A 13768-nucleotide genomic window follows, 5' to 3' on the forward strand; every position below is an offset into this window, starting at 1 on the left:
AAAAATCAATGGCAGGAAAAATGAGGCACGGATGAGAAATTGATGTGGGAAACATCTCCGAAAGGATTGTCCCTTGTTATCATTTTGCAGGTAAATTCCATTTTCTGGGTAGATTTGGAGGAGAAGATGAGCAAAAGTAAAATAATTGACAGTAGAGGAGAGGGCAGTAGGCAAGTGCTGTGTCATATCAGTGGAGTAGTTGCAGTCTGTAAGGTCTGTCTGCTGTTCACAACTGAAACACATTACAGGCAAGCCCGCAATCCAATAGCACAGGAGGTGTGCTATTGGCTGTATTTTTGGTATGAGTTTTAAATAGCTACAGTACAGGTGTTTCTGTGTGAATTATGTTTCTTTAAACACAAAAAGAGATCCTGTGTGTGACATATTTTGCCAGTTTTTTATTCATGGTTAAAGGTGGATGAGAGCATATGCAGACATTTGTGCAGAGGTTTCATAAACTGTATGACTACTGTTGCACCGAGCTGAGCTTGAGTACACTACACTGAGATATTAAAATGCTGCACACATTAACAAAGATGAATGATTGCTATGATTCTGATTTATGAGAGCCTGGTGTAGGCAGTCGGTATATAAAATGGTCTGAAAGGATATTCCCTGTCATAACCTATCTTTTTCAAATACACCCTCTAAAAAAACAAATGTGCTAACTTGCCACCCAGGATGGCAAAAACATGCAACTTTGAAGTGCTGCCAGCTGTGCTACATAAGCTGCAAATGTAGTGACTGGCTACATGGCCAAATTAACCTGCTAGGGGGCCCAGGGCATAAATTGATTGCTGGGCCCCTATTGACCCTCCTGTTCCTCACACTCTCTGGGCATTGTGTACAGTTTACCTGCACTGGAATATTAACTGGCCCCAGGTTTACTGTAAAGTAATTTGAACACAAATTTATTTAGCAATAAACACTAAGTAAGTGCAATATCAACTTCTAATATGAGTGAAGAACACAATAGCCAATATTATCAAGTTTTGTTTAATTCACATAAGATATTTCTGTATTTCTTTTTCCCCCTCTGCTTTTTGTCAATGGTTTTAAGTAGGTAGGGCTTATTTGGAGAAAAAAAGTGATGACATGTACTTCCGTTCACCAGTCAGGATAGAGCAACATTTGAATTTGATGACAGTGACAGGGATTTCAGGGCCCCTGAGGTTTTGGGTTGGCACGTTGTATGGTTGGCAGTCCAATGACTGAGCTGTAAACAACTTTATATACAGAGGTGCATCTACTGAGTGGCATTTATCTGGTTGTAAGTAGGTGACTTTACTTTCTTTAACTGTTTTGAACTGCTCACTGTGTGAATGCATAGGGAAAGCAGGGGCACTTTTAATGACCCTGGTCAACCTGCACTTTTCTATAGAGCATTAATGCAGTGCCAAGTAATGTAAATCTGTACAAACTGCTAAACAAAGGGTAGTGAATGTAAGAATGTGTATATTGAAGGAGACAGGCCATTCAAATTTTGCTTAACAAAATGGAGCAGTCATTCAGTTCTCACTTGGCAAGTTGTGACAGCTGTTATACTCATTGTGGTAACAAGCTGTTACAATGTCTGCTGCATTTCCCACTGAATCCTGATGTAGACTCTGTCATTTTCTCCATCTGAGGATTCCTCCAGCCAAAATTGTTATATCACACTCGCTGGCAAGGCTATCTTTCATTTGGCTGTTCCGGAGGTCTTCCAAGGGGCTCCATTAGCGCACTCCTCATCACTGTGTTTACTTTGTTTCTGACACATATTGGGAATGCAACATTCGCCGTGCTCTAGTCTCGCCATCACATTCTGGATAAATTATTCACAAGTGATCACATTCCAGTAGTATAATTATCACTGTCCGACACGACACCTCAGCAGTTTCTTAGCAACTGCTATCGCAGCAACACACTTTCTGCTTCCACAACAGCAGTATTTTCCATCTAGTTGAAACCAGACTCATTGCTTGTGGAATTCATGAAATAATGGCATCGGGATTATCCTAAATTCAAACGCACCTCGTAATCAAAACGATTTTATTGCTTCAACAGTAACTCCTAATCTAATGTCATAACAAACATTTCTGCTCTCTCTCACTCTGTTCAATACATCTTTGGAAACATTGGCTCTGTATTGTGGGAGACATAAAACAGCTCCATGTACACTGGTTGGGGAGATGAAAAACCTCTGGACTGCACTCGTCTATTATTTATCCACCCTTTAGAGCTGGCTTTAGAACTGTATGTCAGCATGGATGGCAGGCAACCACCCCAGGCCACAGGCTGAGGGAGTCAGCCTTGGTCTTAGTCAATGAGCTGGAGGCTCAGATGGCTGTGTGGATGGCAGCCAAAACAAACAGGAGGGAGGTTCAGAGAACAGAGCAGGGATGTTGAGGTTTTGTTTGGGAAGGTTTCAGATCAATGAATTGCTACTTGGAGAAGTTAGCTTGCAGTCCTTTATGACCAGATAGTCCTGGGAATTAAACTCAGGACCCAAAACAGGAACAAGAACTAGCCCGACAATCACTTATTTCTGATATATAAATATCTGTATATACGTCGGCTGATGAATAACAAGAAATTGCAGTATAGAAATGCCAAAATATGGTTAGGTCATTTATAAATAGTGTTGCTGTTACATACACGTAGTTCATTTATTTTGTTAACTGTGAAATGTTACAACAATTCTTTCAAAAACAAATTTCATAACATGTTTATGTAAAAAAAAAAGAAAATGGATGATATATCATCTGATTCTTGTAACTCTCAAATATCATTACAAGTATCTCCCTCAAAAATCCAGTAACTGTCAGGGTCTAAAAACAATTAGCAAATAATCTTAAGTTTCAATTTAGTTTTTCTGGCTTTCCCACTCTCTCTATCATACTTCTTTTTAGGGTAGTCTGTTAGCTCCATGCCTTTTTTTTAGACATCAACAACATTAAGCAAAATTCCCATTGCAAGGTAAAATACTGATACAACTTTACCAAAAAGTTGTATCAGTCTTGAGGTTTATGTTTTATCAGGGGTGTTCAGCTCTGCAATCTTCACCCTGATTGTCCCTGGTCCATCAGAAAATACTACATTGGGTCCTGTGGTGAAAATGCAGGCACAGATGAAAATACATAACAAGTTTCTTGTAAACGTTTCCTGCAGTCAAAAAATAAAATTGCTCCTGTGAAAGTTAAGGTGATCACACATTACAATACACTTGATCATCTTGGCTGCCCTACAGGGAGGCGGCAAATGGGCGGTGATGTGCTCTAAATTTAACAGTTAGCAATCTGTTTCTGGAGGAGGCCGTTTATCACATCCAATGACTTTAACACGGTTGTCACAGCATGGTCCTGTGTTTGACTGAAATCCAGATTATGTGGAAGCCACTTTCTTCACTTCTTCACTGTCTATCTATAATCAAGGGTCTAGTTGTAATTTGGAGGAAGCGTTCAACAGGAGCTGACGACTCAATCGACACAACAGCCAATCTCCTGTTTCTGCTTCTCTTTGACGTCGGATATTAAAGCTGAAGCTCTGCACAGTCCTCTGTTTTCTTATCAGTCTACCATGGGAACTTGGCTTTCTCTGTGCACACACGCTTATAGTGACATTTAAAGAAGTCCCTCCCTCAGATAAACGTGTGTAATACCAAACAATTCATATCCTTCTGGTTAAATTGCCTTTTCACAATCTGATGCAAAGCTTTATGGGATGTTGACTGCTTTCCTGTTAAGCTCTTCACTGCCAGTCCTGTTTACAAAAGAATGACAGATTCAGGCTATTACAAATGCTGTTTCGACGGACATCACTTGTTTCATCTACATCTATCTGATTCTGAATTTGACATTAAAATTGACATTTTAATTTGATCCATTTGCTTGCTGTTGTCAAACAAGTCAAATATGTATACAAATGCAGTACTGAAGTGCTTCACAGTAAATCCCATCATATATTAATTACTGATACATTTAACAGACGTTAATAGTACAGTAAGATACAGGTGAAAGTTCTGCAGCACCGCATATCTGTCCAGTAGCTGTGACAGGAAAATGTCCTTCAAATTATTTTCATACACTTGAGTAATACGTGGTCTCTTTTACTAAATGGCTTCAATTTATATATTGCTTATATCCTAAGCATTCACACATATACCAACCTGCTGTGTTGTTGGTTGATTATAGTGTTTTTATGTTAATTATTTCCAAGGCCAGCATGATCTGAAGATGTTTTAGTATATTTAAGCAGTATTTTGACACATATCTTGGTAATACTGGTAAAGGTTATATTTTGGGCAAAAAGCGTACTATAAAAACTTAGTACAGCACATTCCTACTACTGATTGGCTCTAAAGCTGTAGCTATTGAAGTAAGAAAAAGTATCACTCACTCCCTTTCAACAAATCTGAGCATAAAACAGTTATCGCATTTCTGAGTCAAAACCCCTTTTCTTTGACATTCAGGTTGCTGCTGGGTTGTTGTTTTTTGAGGTGCTTTTTATTCAGTCCTTCACAGCAGAGAGGAGAGAGTGACACATGACAAAAGCTCCAGGCGAGGACAAAACCAAGGACACGGTTGTACGGTATGCACGTTCGCCAACTTTCTTTCAAATGACACTTGTTTGTTAAAAGGGCTCTAAAAAAACAGAATCCTAACTATTTCAGTGTCCAAAAGATAGAACAATGTGTTGTATTATAAAATGGGCATTGAGTTTATCTCCGACGCCTTCTTGTCTGTTCAACGTGTTGCCTTTAAAGTCACCACATTTTAGGATGCTAATGTGTAACTGAGCTAGATGATTTGGCACAACTCAGACTGTCTCTCTCAGTAAATGGGATTCTCCTGAGAAGCTTCTTCAGTGTTTAATTAAAAGTGTGCAGTGAACGTGTGATTACTTTTCAAACTCAATAACAGAAATAAGATGATTAATAAGATGAACACAACCACCAGTTTGATTAGCTTTACTATTTCAATATATTGTATTATAAGTATTTAACAGTTTGTTTCCAAGATGATTAAATACTTTTTCAACTGACCACATAAAAAACATTTATTGAATGGATTCTATAGATGTTAGTAATATAGTGATTGCATGCAGGTTGTTTTATTATTTCACGTTTCTACACCAAAAATGGCATTTTAACATACTGAAGTCTCACTTTACAGTAGATTCACAGAAAATGCATCATCAGTAATATACAGTAGAAACAGAAGTATGGCCAGATGGTGGTGTTGCTTTACAGTTTGCATCTCTTACTGCTCATACTATTACCAACTGGTTTAATTTTATCCATAGGCTTTACTTATCACTAGCATTTGTTATGCTCCACACTTTCTGGTTGGCATGAAAGTCTGTATTTGTACAAGGTAGAATTATTTCAGTTACTAAACATTGTGTTTCACTTGAATAGTTTTGGATATAGATTTTTTTTTTGGGTGTTTTACTAGATTATGGCAATTTTAGAAAGACATTTGCCATTTGTAGTGCAAGATTTCAGTTCCTAATCATATTTCTATTTGTCAAAAGAAAACTGTCCAGACTCTTGTCATTTTCTCTGATTTCTGTTCCTGTTGGAGTCTTTCCTCCAAGATAATGTCCTGTCCTCTGTGTTTAGTAGGTGGAATGAGAACCTGTCTGACAGGAGATTTGTCATGGATGTTGACCATGTACTGATGCTCCATCACTCCCAGGTCTCTGTGTGGGTGTTTTGTGCCCTACCAGACCTGCACACAGACCCAGATGAGCCTGCTCTTTGGAAAATAATAACCACTCTCACAGGAACAGGTTGAAGGTTAGGACCGAAATCCAATAATAAACTTGGTCAAGTCCTTGTTCCTGTATGCATGGTTTTGCATTGACATTCCTCATACATCAATAGATCCGCTTTCTGATAGAACTGAGTTAGTGGTGTTGACACTGAAGAGTTTTGTACAGCAAATGTCAAAATCGGCTGGTTTCATTGACTGACCTTCGGCCCCCACAGTTCAAGTTGACACCAACACCAATGATCTTTCTTTAACAAAAGATCATATCCTGCTGAGTCAGTCAGCAGAGTCAAATGGCAAAACTGTTGGAGACTTTCTATGAAGTGTTATTTTCAACTAATTTTATGCAAGTAAACGCAAGCTTCCATTTACAGACGGGACTGATTCCTGACATCTTGCAGATTTCATTGCTCTGGCTAATGGAATTTGTGACACCAGTATATGTACTTTGAACACGTACACTAGTGGTGATGATGAAGGTTTAATCTGCTGCTATTTTCAATCAAAGCTATAGTGCGTAGTTTCTGTCGCCCTCATGAGGAATTCTAAGTAATGACAACAACACTGTGGTGCTTCCACATGACTCAAGCCTTCGTGATCGCGCACCACCCCCACCCCCCTCATCCACACGGTTGCTAGTAGCGTTTAACCCGTCAAATCATGGAGAACACGGAGGATTAAATAAACATGATGGACTCTTCAGAAGAGGTAATTATCTTGTAATTTGTATGTCCTCTTAGTCTCCAAAGCTAAATGCTGCTGTTGTCCTTTCTCAGTAAAACGCATCACTCGAGCTGCTGCACGCGAAAGTCGTCGGACTACTCCATTTTGTAAACATGCCATACTGAAAGATAAAGAGAGTTTTGGAGCCAGTATCAACTCATTTGGCAATGGCTTGAATGTAACGGACATTCATTAATATAAAATAGTACTATAGCTTTAAGTAACTGCAATGAGAGAAGGATCAAATACTGTAAAGGTTCAGTTTCTGTTTTGATTTTTCTCTGGCCTGCACTCTGTCTCTTTTAGAGTAATCCCGACTGAAAAAAAAAAAAAAAAAAAGCCACAAACTGCATTTTGTAATGTGCTACCCTGTGACGTTAAATCATCTTCCGGTCTGCACACTGTTTAAGCATCAAGGTGTAAATCAAGACCTGTAAGACAAAAAGGTTTAACGGTGTGTTGAAAGGCCTAAATGGGGATTTATAGTTCTATGTTAACGGGATAGTTCCGTTTTGGAAATGGGGTTGTACGAGGTACTTATCCATAGTCAGTGTATTACCTATAGTAGGCTGCGGTCGGCACGCCCCCAGTTTGGAGAAGCAGTCCAGAGTACCAGCACGGGACCTAAGCAATGTACTGCTGTGGACGGGAGCTGCTGCAAAAAAATACACCCACCTAAAAAAATCTGAAGTGTACATTTAGAATATTTACAGCGCTTTATTTTTCCGTCATACTGTTACTTTGCCAGAAGTTTTATTCGACAATAACAAAGGTAATGACTGCAATCACCCACTACAACTAATAAGGGTAATTCAAATTTCTATTAAAAGTTACTAGCATTTTTTAATAATCATACAATCATGCCAATCTCTTGAACTGTTCAATCTGAATAGGGAGGCAACTAAAAGCAACAGAAGTCAACATAAAATAGACCAAAACCTCAACTAACACTCGGATTCCTTACACACATATTTCCAGTACACACATATTTTGAGTTAAAATGTTTAAGTTAAAATTGGGTGACTGGGTCTCAAACTGGGTCTGAAACTCACAAACCCTTGCTTGCAATGTTCGGGCCTATTTCTTGTGAAAGAAAACAAGCGCAACCTTGGCCAAGGCATCAACAGTCTGTTAACCACTTACCCCGCAGTGTAAAACACTCTCTGCAGGCACGGCGATGGCAGGAATAGTAACGTCCTGTTTGGCAAAGACATTGAGTCTCTTGAAAAAGCTTTCCTTCCTTTGCCACTAATGAAGTTCATTTTGGTTGGGAATAATGGCTTATTTAAGTAATATAGTAATATTTGTAGCACAGTAGCCCTTCACAAAAACGGTGCTAAGAAATCACAACAGTGCTTTACAGTTGGGGCTCTCAAGCGTTCCTGCTGTCTTTCAGGAACTCATAGAAGCTTCCTAAACATCTGCACCATTAACACCACCAGTCTAACCAGTTTAAATGGACTATATTTATAATTGGTATGTTAAAAGTAGGACTTTGTGTTTACTTGGCTAAAGTTAGTTGTGCAAACTGTGTATTAAAAAAATACATCCAGATGCTTGTTTTAGTTGCAGTGCTTAATAAAGTTGATCAATGATTACACATGCATTTGTCTCAATTCAGAATGTCTTCCCACTTGTTACTTGAAGTTTAGCAAAGTAGGGACCTCATACTTCAACAGTGGTGGAATGTAACTAAGTACATTTACTCAATAATTGTACTTGAGTACAAATTTGAGGTACTTGTACTTTACTTGAGTCTTTTCTTTTCATGCTACTTTCAACTACTCCAGAGGGAAATATTGTACTTTTTAGTCCACAACATTAAAACAGCTTTAGTTACTTTATAAATTAAGATTTTTGCACATAAAACACATGTAGTTTATAAAATCTCCAAACTAAACTACCCAACAATATAACGGCCTACAAGTCCAGATGAAGTTATAAGATGATTAAACACAGTTTAGCTAACTGTTTAGATCCTTTCCCGTTTCTAAAATGTGAGGATTTTTCTGCATTGAGTACATTTTCTTGATGACACTTACATACTTAAGTAACATTTTCAATGCAGGACTGTGCAGTAGTGAGGTACTTTTACTTAAGTAAAGGATCTGAATACTTCTTCCACCACTGCACTTCAATTTGTTCAACACCCCAATGTTCCTAAAAAAACAACATATGGTGTTAGATTAGTGCAAGCAACACCAGACACCCAACACCCATTTTTAGTGGGCTCTAACAAGTGGCGAGAGGAGAACAGATGAGACGCAGCATGGAGGGGCATGACACAGTGGAGTCAGAAGTGTCTTAATAAACTCTCATCTGACGTCCCAACCTCAAAATCCTGTACCTTGTTAAAATTTACCGGCTGAGCCCCAGGAAAAGTGGCCTATGTCTCACCTTATACTTTGCTATCACTCAATTATTGCAGAGCTTCTCAACAGTGCCATTGACAGAATACCATTTAGGACAAAGCACTTACAACAGGCCCACAAATTCTGAACATAATTCATATTTCGCAGGATGACCATTTTAAGTTAAATGGACCTTTAGATGAACAGACTATATGTGTTTTCCAAAGATATGATTAAACCTTGCTTTGACAGACTGAACTTAATGCACTTTCTAAATATTTTCATTTTTCAGGCGCTTTCAAACTGGCAGAACAATGCAGCTTACTTGGATTTCACTGACTCTCTGCAATAAAAATGGCATAAATCTTTCTAAGTGATCATTTTCTAAAGCATTTAAACTAAACCACCACTCCGCCAATTCAAATTCAATAAAAAACCCACATTTTAACCTATGCTGCACTCATTTTAGAGCACATTTTTAGAACAGATAATAATATTGGACCAGTAACTATCCTGCAAGTATAGACAATAATCTACTTATTAATCATCCTTGTGGAAGCCTCTAATCTTTGATGGTCACTAAATAGCCTAGCACAATTATACTAAACAATAAAACGATACAATCTTATTCTTTGTCTTTATCAATTAATGTGCCCATGTAGACTAAGAAATGTTGCTCATTTCCTCTGACTAATTGCTTTGAGCAAGCTTGGACTGCTATGACGTTATAATAGGATTTTAAAAGAGCCATTTTCTAAGGGATTATAGGACTGGTTGGTATAACTCACTGCCTTCAGTGCATGCTCCTTTTAAGTCTGTCTCATTTAAGAAGGTCAAAATGCAGAGGGACTGGGACCCAGGGAATATATGCTTCTACACATTAGAGGTTTTAGTGAAGGTGGTTGTCCAAAATTGCTCTGGATCTCTCTGCAAAGATGTTGTATCACATGAAGATATACAACACGTATGTCAGACTTGATGATTCACAACATATAACTTAAAGTCTCACCAGGCTTTATGGAGAATTGCAAAGAATTGGTGCATTAGCGAGGGAGGGGCCCTTCAACATTTGGTCACATTGTAATTTCCAATCAAATCAAAGTTTTTTGTGAAGTTTACTATGATTGAAGTGGCTATATAGGCACACTTGTTAAAACTACACTCTGTCCGAGCTTGGCCTGAGAGCAGGCAATAATCTTGTCAAAGAAATCCAATTAAAAGCACCTGGATCCTGAGGAAACAGAGGAGACTGGTACCTCTTTAAAAAGCTATTTCTGAGAGCCGCAGGCTACTGGGGGCTACCAGGGCTCTGCTCCTAGTAGTTTGAAAAAGCTGGGGTTCCCTTTTCTAACAACCGATACACTAACACGTGTATAAACGAACATGCAAGCACACACCAATATGAACTGACTTTAGATCTCAAACTAGGGATGCTTATTTTTTTTTGCCCTGATCCGGATCAGAGTACTTTAATACTGAATATCTGCCGATATCAAGTCCTGTCCGATTCATGCATTTATCTTAATGTTGATCAAATATGTAGTATGTAATATGAAGGAAGGGTCAGCCGGTAACAATCATGTAAAAGGAGAACAGTGAAAATCTACTTTTCTATTAAGCAGCAGAAAAGTTGTAGCGTTAACATCGCACATCCTGCAATGTGACTATCGCACATGCGCACATCACGATGTAGACGATGAAACTAAATATTGTGCAGCCCTAATTAATAGCTTAATATACATGGTGGTAACTGAAATTGATTGTTGAATGATTGATTATAACTTGTGTCCGTCTGCCCCTAAATTCTACTTGAGCAATATTAAATCGCTTGGTGACCAACCATCAAATATAGCTAATTCTCACAATCTTTCAAGTTGCCATGGCAGAGTATTAGGTTAAGTTAATAATAATTCGGAAACTTTCAGCTATTTCATCTGCACAGAACTGCCAAGCAATGAGCAAAACATAACAATAAACGTTACAGATTATGGCTCTTTAAAGGCATACTATGCAGTTTCCATTTTTGTCAAACAGGGACCCCTAGAGTTGCTGTGGAGTACTTGTATTTAACGTTACCGTTGCTGCTTTTTAGCTCTCGCCATCGAGTGAAAACCTGACTGAGTGGGACTCCTGTCCGGTTCCTCACACGTTAGTTTCTCGTTTTCTTTTCCTTGACTCTTCTGACCGCACTTTCTTCATTTTCTTCGTCGACTCTGCCACGATTCACGTCTGAAATGCGTGCTAGTGTCTTCCATAGAGGCTGCTTCTTACATGTTAAATGCACGTTGCACACGTATGTGACGTCGTGCCGTAAGGCAAGTCGTGATTCCCCTGAGATTTGGCGGGGCACCACCTCTCAAACCTGCATTGCTGGTTTTGACACCCCCTTCCAATCAAAAGAAGGGGAAACAGAGCAGAGAATAAAGAGTGGAGGAGACCAATCACCTCTGCCTGAAGGGTTTTGAAAGTAATTGAAGCTGAAATACAATAACGATGCGGCACGGTGTCAGGATGTCACAGGAGGCAGCTAATTGGGGGCAACCCCTTGTACACCACGCAGTGATTTAGAGGGAGATGGCATTAAAGGACTGGAACAAGTTTAATTGGGTGTATTAAATAACCATATAACTTTTAAGGGTTTCTGTTCATTTATGTGATCTCTACATTTCTGGTTATCTACCAAGAATAATGGGCTAATTCTTCAGATCAACTCTGAGGAAAGAGGAGAGTACTCACATAATTGGCCGCAAATCAAAGCATCTCTTTTAGAGTTGCACCTGTTTTTTATAGATAGAATAGAATAGGCTGTGATGTCTCACTCTTTGAAGAGAAGCCGAGTTATCACTGGATTTGTGACAAACAGGATCAAAACAAAAGACCTGCTGCAAAGCAGATTGCAAATTAGCTTGCTGAATAAAAAAGAATAAAACTAGATTTTTGTTTACTCTGATCTTGAAAATGTCTTAATTTGTAATGTTGTTCATGCTAATTACAGTTTTCATATATACTGGATAAAGAGCGTGAAAGCAGGGCATTTCATTGCATGGTAATGTAAAAGTAGTGTTCATATTTCAGAATGCTTTGTCAGCTGTACCAGTGACATTTTATTATCAACCATGGTTTTTCCCCTGGTGTATAGCATTTGGTGTATAAACCTCTGAATGCATTCTACATCTTGTACAGAATATAAGTGGAAATTACTTTCTATGACGATGGTGACTTCCTCCACAACTGTAAAACCTGGAAATGAGAGCGAGAGAGAGAGAGAGAGCGAGAGAGAGAGAGAGAGAGAGAGAGAGAGAGAGAGATGGTTTCCATAGCAATTGTCGGCACTGTCACATGGTTACCTAGGAACTAGTCCTATGATGCTGTGCAATCTATTTGTTTATGTTGGGAAGTCTCCAGCTGTCGCATACACAGAACAAAGCCATATCTTGCCATTTCATTTCTGACAGATAATGAGCTGTTTTTGAAATCTGAAAGGTCAGAGTTTGAGAGATGTCAAGGAAGGACGACAAACTCCTGCTTATCTCACACATAATTTGTCTTACCATAAGTACATTTTAACATACATAAAACACTGGGTCATATGCAGGTCAAAAGGAGCACACATAGGCAACATTGACTCTGAATCTCAAACTGATGAATGCTCAGTGGATGTGTAAAACAGATAGGAAAAAGCAAGCGCATCCTGGGTCATACTGAAGGAAGAATAAATGCAAAAGCAGCAAGTAATTTATGTAAATATTAATCACTTTTAAAGCCTTAGTTTCACCTTTGATAAAGACACCCAAATGCTCCATTAGTCTGAAAACATGATCCCCACCCACACACACAATTTGACTACCAGGGTTGAGGAAAGATACATTAGAAGCAGCTGGATTACAATAATCACATTACAAAATATCTGAACCTCTGATTAATTATTGATACTGAACTAAACCCAGAGTAATGACATTTCAGATACTTTGGGCAAAATACATGATTGCTCAGAAACATGTCTAAATAATTAAAGAGATTTTAACTGTGAGATTGTAGATTAAAACACACTTTTGTTACATGAAGTTTACTGACAATGGTTATGATAGTATGTCTCAGATTATAATGATTTAAAAAGAACAGCAGTAAGCCCAATACAACCGAATGTGACAAATGCATTATTGAGCTAGACTAATTAAACGGGAAGTACTCCATAAACTACAGTTGACTACTTTTTTTTTCCTCAACCCTGGTGAGTACTCCTGACCTTGGTATAGTTTTCTACAGTCCTATTTTGTCAATAAGAGCTACAATTTTGAAGGTACAAATGTCAACCTCATCACGGTTACAAGTACAGACGGTGTGAGAAAGTGACCATATTAAGTGTGCTTGCATGACAGCAAGAGTGTAAGAGAGTGTTCACAGGGTAAAAAGGCTTTGAGCTCATCTGCCTAATGAAAGACTTACTTGATTAAATCACTTAAGAAATCACTGAAATTAGTTCTCTACAGGGTGGTAAAACATGACTGCACAAAGGTTTCTATCACTTTAGAAAGACAATCACAATTACAGGCAACTATTGAGCACAAACTCTTTCATGGTGCAGCAATGATTAAGAACTGCAACACATAATTATGTAATATCTTTCAAATATATCTAGCCTATATATTGTTTATCACTTGGCTATAAAACAAACTGACTTACGTATAAAGATGTATGAGGTATGTTCTTCTACTTCAGTCTATTTTCTCCTCACATTCACCACCCCATATCCTATTACAGAGTGCCATCTGCTGTTCAGGCAAGTACACTGCACTGAGACCAGGCTACTGTGTAAAACCTCTTTTTAAGGTTTTCATGCACATATAAGTGACAAAAAATGCACATGTAATACAAATTTGTCTTTATAATGTACAGTATGTAAATATATACATCTCACAAGTAGAAATTAGGCAATAGTGA

At 38.4% G+C, this 13768-nt stretch overlaps 1 long non-coding RNA gene across 1 annotated transcript in view; it reads left to right on the forward strand.

Moving 5' to 3' along the window:
* Positions 1-6455, forward strand: part of LOC114560510 (uncharacterized) — a 103304-nt gene extending 96849 nt beyond the window's left edge. The window contains exons 2-3 of the long non-coding RNA XR_003693196.1: positions 4451-4569; positions 5603-6455. This is a non-coding gene — a long non-coding RNA (uncharacterized LOC114560510). The remainder of the gene's footprint in view (positions 1-4450; positions 4570-5602) is intronic.
* Positions 6456-13768: the final 7313 nt, after the last annotated feature.

Source organism: Perca flavescens, chromosome 8 (assembly GCF_004354835.1).
Source record: "Perca flavescens isolate YP-PL-M2 chromosome 8, PFLA_1.0, whole genome shotgun sequence".
Taxonomy (NCBI): Eukaryota; Metazoa; Chordata; class Actinopteri; order Perciformes; family Percidae; genus Perca; species Perca flavescens.